The sequence below is a fragment of the Populus euphratica genome, unplaced genomic scaffold, assembly GCF_000495115.2.
Source record: "Populus euphratica unplaced genomic scaffold, PopEup_1.0 scaffold656.1, whole genome shotgun sequence".
Lineage (NCBI taxonomy): Eukaryota > Viridiplantae > Streptophyta > Magnoliopsida > Malpighiales > Salicaceae > Populus > Populus euphratica.
In genome coordinates, this window is record NW_011500535.1 from 43,526 (window position 1) to 53,180 (window position 9,655).

The 9,655-nt window shown below is 32.5% G+C and overlaps 1 long non-coding RNA gene and 1 pseudogene across 2 annotated transcripts; both read left to right on the forward strand.

The window, feature by feature from the left end:
* The first annotated feature begins 1,764 nt into the window (after positions 1 to 1,764).
* Positions 1,765 to 4,670, forward strand: LOC105115250 (GPI transamidase component PIG-T-like; annotated as a pseudogene).
* A 2-nt stretch (positions 4,671 to 4,672) lies between these two features.
* LOC105115249 (uncharacterized) lies at positions 4,673 to 7,447 on the forward strand. 2 transcript variants are annotated; one of them, XR_840304.1, is made up of 3 exons: positions 4,673 to 4,774; positions 6,322 to 6,486; positions 7,101 to 7,447. It is a non-coding gene; the product is annotated as an uncharacterized LOC105115249 (long non-coding RNA). The 2 variants fall into 2 exon arrangements; XR_840303.1 differs by lacking the exon at positions 4,673 to 4,774 and adding an exon at positions 6,054 to 6,087 and having other exon boundaries at positions 6,236 to 6,486.
* Positions 7,448 to 9,655: the final 2,208 nt, after the last annotated feature.

The window sequence follows — 9,655 nt, forward strand, 5'->3', positions numbered from 1 at the left end:
GAAACTTTGTCTAATTAATTTTTATGATATCTATTATAAGAAAAGCTAAACGATGTGGCGTTTTTACTACAATTTAATTATTGTTAATTCTTTCACATTTCTTTGTGGATTATAATAATGAAGTTTTTAAAATTTTCAATTTTATCCCAAAACTTTTTTTTTGCACAATTAAGCCATTTTGAGCCAAAATTAGGACTCTATAGCATGTTTTTGAGGGGTGGGGGTTGAATTGAAAGCCATCAGACTGAAATGACAAAAACAAGTAAAATTAATAGTAGATATGCAATTTGTATGAGAATTTCATTTTCATCCACCATTTTTTTAAACATTTAGGTATCCAGTTCCTATAATTTTCAAAAAATATATTTTGACACAAACCTTCATTTTCCTCTTTTCTTGGTCCTTTTATTATAGAGGAGAGAGAGGGGATTGTCAAATCCCAATTTAGAGAGAGAAAGTTATTGTTAGGGAAGCTTTAGGTAACCAAAACATATAGTGTTTGTGTCAAAATGTTACATATTATAGAAGGACTTAAGATTATGTCTTTTTTTTTTACCTTGAAAACACACAAAAAAAAATAATCCAAGCTCAAGAAAATTTTTGGTTTCTAGTTGATTTTAGGTTTCTTGCAAGTTTTTAATAAGGTTTAATAAGGTTCATAGAATGTTGATAAAAAACAAGTTGAAAATGAGTTTTTGAAAGAAAAAAAAACAATAAACTTTGATTTTTTTACCATTATAGTGACATGATTTTAGGATTTCAAACAACACTTTATCTTTTTTTATTTTTTATTTTTAAAAAGCATTGGGGCAGATGAGATGTCATCTCCACCTTTAACTTAAAAAAAAAACATTAGAGGCCCATATGCGCAGACTTAAACCAGTAGGCCTGCATGCGATCGTATTTAGTTGATGTTTAATTTTGCGATTGTCTATTTTTGTTATCTTATAATTAAATAAACAATAATTTAAAAATAAAAATAAATTATAATCTCATTGGAGCTCATAACCCGGTTCGCAGGTTTGATGTGCTAGTCCAATTACTTGATTTATAGGTTTGACGAGTTTACCTAGATATGCTTTTTTTTTGTTTTTGATTCTTTAATTATTTTTATTTTTTTAATCAATTTTGCCCTTCAATATTAGATTGGTTTGTAAATAAATCACATGATTTATTTTTATTTGCTTTCTATAATTATTATTTCTATAAGTTAGTGCTTAATTTTATAAATATATATTTTTATCATACAATTAAAAAAAATATTTATAAAAAAATTATTAAATTTAATGGGATCTATGACATAGGTCATTGGGGGACTCAATTTCAATATATCCTTATTTTAATAATTTTTTTAAAATAATTATCACATTGAAGTTTTTTTACATGCTAAATTATATTTTTATTAATTATTAAATTTATATTTATATCCATAAAATCAATTATTTTAGTTCGGCTACCTCCAGCGTAATTTAGTTTACAACTAGAGTTAAACAAATAGGTGGTAAGATTTCAAAATTTACCCATTAAACTATATTTAATTATACAACTAAAAATTTATTAGCACTTTTAATATTTTAAAAAATTAGTTGAAACCGTTGAACCCAAACGGCAAATAAAATAGTACATACGCAAATTTAATTAAGTCGTGTAATTTTTCAAGCTATTAATTATAATTCCAAATGCTTAAGTTTCCAAATTAATAATAATAACAATAAAAACAACCTTTACATGCATAAAATAAGAAGCATTGGCATTTAGCCCGTAATGACAAAACAATATCAAGGGCTGTCATAATAAAAAACCAACCTTAATTTTTTTGAAAAAGTTTCCCGAGCTCTACCTTCTCCGTTGCTATTAATATCCAGAATTCAACCATCTACAACGGTCTTCTCTCTCTCTCTCTCTCAAAAATAAATAAATAAATGAAAATACCATTTTCTCTCTGGAAATAGTCTTTCTATTTTACTCTTCAAAACGCTCTCTCTCATTATTATTTTAAACCTTAATTTACCATTGTTTGATTCAGTTATCGATTAAAATTAGAGAGAGAGGTGAAACTGCGAGGCGGAATGTTTGAAACGGCAATGCTGGAGTTTTTAGTGCCGGGAGATCTAGGTGACGGTGGCGGCTGCGATATTTTTGATCGCCGCGTACTGGTCTTTCTTGTGGAGGTGGCAGAGATGGTGGTGGTGATTTAGGAGAATTTTGGACATGGCATTGATGATAAAGACAAGGATAGCTTACGGGTTATTTTTATGTTAATCTTGATAACTATCTTTTTTTAACTTTGATTTGTTCATTCGATGAGATTTTTTTTAATGTGCTAAGATAGATTTTTGTGGTTTTTAGTTTGTTTTCAAGAACTCAATTTCGTGTGAAATCTTGAAATCTTAACGTTAATTTTTTTAATATGTTTTTTGGGTTTTAAATGTATAATTTTATTCTGTCTTTATTTTTATTTGATTTTTTATTGTTTTAGATAATTAGTGTTATCGTTGCAGAGTGTCTGAATGCCTGAAGATTTTTTTCATGAATTTTGTGTGGGCAATGTCATTGATCCTTTGAAAAAGTCCAATCTTTTTTCAAAAGAAAAAAACAAAATAAGACTCTGATGTGTAATTGGTCTTGAAGATCCACTGGCTCGTAAGCATGAAGAAGGATTCTGTTGGCAATGAACCCGAAAACCTTACCTAACCTGACATTCTGGCTTCTTGGAGAGAAATTGAGGCACTTTATGAATCTGGCAAGGCTCGTGCTATTGGAGCCAGCAACTTCCCATCAAAGAAGCTCGGAGATCTTACAAGGTACAAATCGCAAAATGGATTTTGTCAACTCATGCGGTTGACAATGATGTTACATAAATGTTGAAATATCTTTTTATGTCTTGGAAGATGAAATGGTCGGCCATTTCCTTGTTTTTATTGCTCTCTGCATTAAGCATATTCATGTAATTCTGTGTACTTTATTCACCTGTCAATTCCCTGCTTGACAACCACCATTACATGCTAGTCGATTTTTGATGGGAAGTGGGAATGAAAGAGGTGCAGTTGCAATCTTGTTGAAATCTACTGATGAACTGAATGACAGTCCTCTGGGTGCAAAAAGTGCTAGTGATGGATATGAATTGCATGTTAATATTTTCCAAGTTGTCCCTTGGTATATTAGGGTATATTATCATTCTCTCCATTTGTTTGTGGATGATCAAACCAAACCAAAGGCAGTCGGAGCTTTTGTGGAAAAGATGCGTGTTTTTCCTTCCAAAGACAAGATATCACCTGGTATGATGCAGATGGTTCTGAAGCTTCCTTGTGGTGTGAAATCAGCTGCTTTGATATTAGAGTTTGATTTAAGGTAGGCTTAGCACTTCATTGTTTTCTAGTTTGATTCAGAAAAATACAGTGGATTGATGAATGAATTTAGTGTGGAAAAATATTTGATATCGTGAGAAACCAGCCTATGGATACAGTGACAAACGGCAAATAGATTATAATTTCCTGGCTGCTAGATATTTTTATAGCCTCAGCTTTTGGATAATTAACTTGAAATTTTGTCAATGCTTTGCGTGGACATCCTTTGTTAATCTGCCCAAAACTAAAAGCACATTATGGTAGCTTTCTCAATGAACCTATGGGGGCATTAAACTAAGTCATGTAAATGCTCCATTTCACTGAATCTTGCTATTCTGATGATTTTCAACTTGTAAATTGATGCACAGAGAAAGATACTACTAGTCTAACATAATGGAAAAACATTCTGTTATGAATGATCACATGCACACAGAACAGTTTCTTATACTGCCAAACTGTATTTTATTTGTGTTTTTCATCTGCTTTTTACGATAAACAGGGATGTTTTGCACATTGATGATTACCCTCCAGATGCTAATATACTTGTGTTTTTCATCTACTTTTTATGATATGTTAACAGGAATTTTAATAACCTTACCCAACTTCCATGCAAGCATATTTTTCCCTAGCAATGAATGACTCTGTGAGAAAGTCACCCACGCTGTCTAAATTTCAGGTGATATGATCATCTAGCTGGATGACAAGTCAAGTTTATTTGATTGATTATGGATCTGTGATGCAGGAAAAGAGTCCTGTTCTCTCTTACACTGAAGTATTACTTGTACCTTTGACAACTCCTGATTTTAGCATGCCGTACAATGTCATCACAATCACGTGCACTGTATTTGCTCTGTATTTTGGGTCACTTATCAATGTACTTGGAAGAAGGGTTGGAGAGGAGGAAAGATTCCTTGAAAGCAAAGGTAACTTGTGTCTCTTGGATTGTGTTTGTTGTGACTAGAATATGGTCTATGAATGGCCCTCTCTCATGGATTAATTCAATATTTACAATCTAAATATCGGTGATGGTGAGTCAACAAAACTCTTAAGTTGCTGGATTGGATGCTAGTTATATGATGATATCCACAAATTAAAATATGTGCATGGTATCCAAGACACATGTTCTGAGCTGATTATTTTCAATTCTAGTGACAGTGTCCTTCATTCTCAAACAGTTTTAAATTGTTCTGGCTTGGCTCCTGATCTTTATTTTTTTCGTTCCCCCTATTTGCAGCTGCTGCAAAAACTGGTCGCCTTTCTGAAATGGTGTCTATACATCTGCCAGGATTAGAGGAAGATCAGAGGATCCTCCCAAATCACCTTCAGATTCATCACCGTTGATGAGTTCTAAATTAATACTTCAAGTCTTGTTCGTGGCTGCACTTGCTGTTGCATGGTGATATTATTTTGAATGACAACACCAGAAGGTAAGTGGAATGATCTTTTCTAGCATTAAACCACGTGCTGTCCTCCTCTATAATTTGGAAATCTGTTTTTATAAGGATTTGGTGAGCAGATCATCCCCATAAGCATCATCACCAATCCATCCCTGATTGATTCTTTCATCCATTTCAGATGTACCTTTTCCCAAGTGAATGAATTTAAAAACTAAGGTCGTTAAGTTGCAGAGTGTACGTATCTGGAAGGAAACAGTCTATGAAATGCCAAAAGCTTTATCACATAGACAAAAGCTTTATCACATAGACCTCAATGTTAATCTCAAATTAAATCAGGAACTCAATCAAGCATAATAACGAGCTAGTGAAATGGCAAATGCATAATAATTTGAAGATTAGTCCAACCTATTGGATTTCATCCATCCTTATCGTGAGGTTTGATTGAGCATCTATATGATTTTTAGTGTTTGATAATCATATCATTAAGTTTCTTGTAAACTTTACTCTGGGTTTGTTTGATTTTAAGTGTGTTTTGTAATGCAAGGTGTTTTTTAATTTAAAATCTATAAAATAATAATATATATATTTTTTAATTTTGATATTAATAAATCAAAATACCTAAAAAATCACCTCGATTTAATATTTTTTTAAAATAAAAAAACAATTTAAAAAGCAATTTAAAAAGCAATTCTAACAGCTCCAAGAGAAAACTTTTATTGATTTAAAGAAACGGTACATCAATAGTTTTTCTGAAAACACTACCTAAAAGCAAAACCATTCAAGTTGATTCCATCTCCTTCAATCTTGGAAAGAAATGCAGATTGTTGGGCTATTTTATTTTTAATGTTATGTATTTTTCCTTTCTTTTTCAAGTTATGAAAAAGAAATAAATAAAATCAAACTATATAAAGCATGCTTAATTCGGTTTTAAGAAAAAAAAGGTATCAAGTAGTGGGACTCATGCTAGTCCACATTATCATTTAACATCTAAAATTGGATGGAGGGACATGACTAGATAACAGAAACGTTAAGGAAATTAATTGATGAGAAATGACATTGAATTTTTTTTTTTTTTATATATATATATATATATATAACACAGAAGCGCTTTGAGCTAATTATCCCAATGATCTTTCTAAATTTAAAAAAAGCAAAAAATTTCTATACAATCCTCTACTTTTATTTAATTATTTTTGTTATTTTCATTATTTTTCTTGATTGAGTTAATTATATTTTGATGTGTGAATCCTTCAATTTTTTTATACGAGTATATCAATTTTTATTTTACTATTTAAGTGAGTATACACATTGAGTTGCAGCTTGATTATGTAGGTCTATATCTAGTATGTATACACATTGAGTTATACTTTTATTAACATTATGCATTAAATTTTCTGGGTCTGCCTTTCAACAATTTTAGAAGTAAAATCCTCAGTCATAGCATTTCTTTCTTGGTCAAACTTTCCTGAATTGTTTTTCATCATCTTGAAGATCCACTGGCCAGTAAGCATGGAGAAGGATTCTATTGGCTATAAACCTGAAAACCTTACCCTACCTGACATTCTGGCTTCTTGCAGAGAAATGAGGCACTTTATGAATCAGCAACTTCTCATCAAAGTAAGCTTGGAGATCTTCTAGCAGTAGCATGTGTCTGTCCTGCTGTGAACCAAATGGAATGTCACCCGGTATGGCTACAGCCAAAGCTTCATTCATTTTGTCAATCCGAGGGAGTTCACTTATCTGTGAGTATGAAATAGGACCGCTTGAGTAGTAGTCTTCTTGTGGATCTTTGAAAAAGATTGATATGAAGATGTTGGCTCCTTATTATGTATCCCTTTTAAATAAATTTTCTCCTAACCCTTTACAACAACATATTGATTTTGTTGTTAAAGGTTTTCAGATTTCACTTTGGTGTCCAGATTCTCACAAGGGCATATGAATAGATGAAGGATGTTCTAACATATTCAAGGATTTAACAGTCTGTTATTCATTTTGAGTTAAACTTTTTTTCTTCTTTGAAGTGCTGGATTTATCATTGCTGCATTATTATTTTCTGTTGCCACCGCTGCCGCCAATGGTTTGGAACTATTACACCAAACCAACTAGACCTAGGGAGCACTGGTCTAGCTTCTGTTCTTTGTGCTGTCTAAGTGATGGTGTTTATTGTAGTTTATCTTTTGGAATATCTTGTCAAGAGCTACTGACTTTGCAATATTGATCTCTCTCCTGGTCTGTTTATAAATCTTTATTTTCTAATGCAATAAATCTACTCATTTTAAAGGGGAAAAAGTCAATTTATAATTACTGTGATGGTGATTTGTCTTCCTTTGTTTCCTTCCCTCCCTGCTCTTTTTAGGGGTATGCACCATTAGGTTCTGAAGGTTCGCAGGAGATCAAGACTGAGGTTCTCAAGAATCCAATTCTTAAAGTGATTGCAGAGAAATTAGGCAAATCCCCTGCACAAGTGGCTCTCCGGCGGCGACTACAAATGGGCCATAGTGTGTGCTACCTAAGAGCATAAACAAGGCAAGAGTCATAGAAAATGTTGACAATTCTCAAGAATGTTGACCTCACTTGTTTCTTTGCTCCGGTGGAGAGCTGAAACTCTCAAATATGAGGCTTGTCTCATTGATGATCTTATGGCATGTTTCACAAATGTGTATCTCATTTATATACTAGTTTCTTTATGTTACACATGACATAGGTCGTTGTGGTTTTTAGTTTGTTTTCATGAATTCAATTTCGTGTGAAATTTGTATATCTTAACGTTAATTTTTTTATATGTTTTTTGTGTTTTAAATTTATAATTTGATTTTTTCTTTATTTTTATTTGATTTTTTCTTGTTTTAGATAATTAGTGTTCTCGTTGTAGATTGTCTAAATGCTTGAAGGTTTTTTCATGAATTTTGTGTGGGCAATGTCATTGATCCTTTGAAAAAGTCCAATCTTTTTTCAAATAAAATAAAATAAAACTCTGATGTGTAATTGGTCTTCAATGATTAATATTTTCAATGCAAATAGTTTGATTTCTTTGTTTATTGTTGGTGGGAAAGTATTGATTTGGTTTCTGTCTCATGTTGTTGGGTGATTTTCTTGCAATTTCGTTTCATTGCTCTTGTGGATATCAACACTTCTACTTTCCTTGTCGATTCAAGGAAGTTTATGGTGGATTTCTAGGTTTTTTTCTTTCCTTCACTTGTTATTGGGTGATTTTTTGTTTTGGACCAAGAAACCGAAACGATCATGTTATGAGAAATAATTGAGGTAGGTGACGAGGTACTAAATTTTATGCTTAAATGTCTTATTTTGTATTTATTGTTTTTAATGTGAGATTATGATTTATGTATCCTTACTTCAATGAGATTATGTTTGTACTTCAATGCCTTTGTGCAGAGAATCAGAGAACTTCTTGTCAATAGAAAGCCATAAATTATGCCTTGTTAATAGCTATTAATATATATATACTCATAAATAGGAAAGTAGATTTAGTTTACATGTGTAGCTTCCTAAAATCACCCTAGGTAATTAGCATGTAGTTTCCTTGTATACCTGCTTTGGAGAACTCTTGCGTGGGAACAACGCCTCAATACTCAAAATATTATGGAGGAGGCATGCATTGTTTCTAATACTGTCTCAGTTGCCTATGTTGCTTATGGAAAGGTAAAGGGTCGTGACGTGAGCACCGCACGGTGCTATAGTTGCAAGAAATATGGCCATCTTACCCCTAATTGTCCTCAAATTTTGTAATTACTGCAAGCAGCAAGGGCACATTATTAAGGATTGTATTGTTCGTCCTTCACGCTCTAATAAAGTCTATCATGTTGTTGTTATTGGTAGACTTATAACCAGCTATGCCTATATAGGTGGTTGTAATGTTTTCTTCCATGGTTTAATTTTTAGAGATAGTTATTAGAAACCAACAAGGCTGCTGAGCGGCAGCTGAAATTATTGAAGAAGTGACAATCTGGTAAAACATATTTCTTGTAATATTTGGCAGTAGCTTCATTCTACTCTTTGTGCATGTTTTTGGCACGTTTCAAACTATGGTTAATTTATATATCAAGAAAGGATCTTTTGTGATCTTTAGTCATAAGGCATTGCTGTCTATACTCTAAATTATTGGCATATGTCTCTGACTATGAGAAACTATCTGAAGCTTTTGTGGCCTTCCAAGTTACTACCATATTTATGATCTGCTTTCTGATAGGCCTCTCGCTTGCTATCATGGATGCCTATATGTTGATGGGTGTATGGTAATATATTGCCCCTAAGGTTTATGTATAGTCGTTACTAACTCAGATGGGTGACTGTTTGGAAGAAAATAGTTTATTATCGTTTATTATTGCCACCCGTTGCACTAGAGGTGATAGATTGATGTTGCACTGATGTCCTGGCCTCGATCCCCAGGAAAAATAATATTACTTATCATTGAAAAATGAGTAAAGAAAAAGAAAAGAATTATTCCTCGTGCTTTTACAATGTCTATCTGCTATCTATGATTTATTAGGATACTTTATGAGTATTAACATTAGTTTCTGTTGCTATGAAGGCAAAGGTGATGGTGTAGAAGCAGAATCAGGAGCACAAGAAGATTTCCTCATCCAGGATGAGATTTTTATATCTTGTCTAGTGAGCATCCAGCATGGAAATCATTCTCTATCTCCATGCTGCATTTTGCAAGTATTGCAAAAGTTGCAAGCGCTTCTTTATACATGCATCCCTTGTTATTGAATTGTTGATTCTCTGTAGGAGGAAGAGATAATTTTGCGTGAGAGAGACCGCTATGAACTGGAAAAGGGACGACTTATATGTGATTTGAAAAGGATACGAGATGAGGATGGTTATGTTTTAATAATTTTCAGATTTTAAATAACCAATATGCCCTTTTAAACCTTCTTGGGAAAGGTCAGA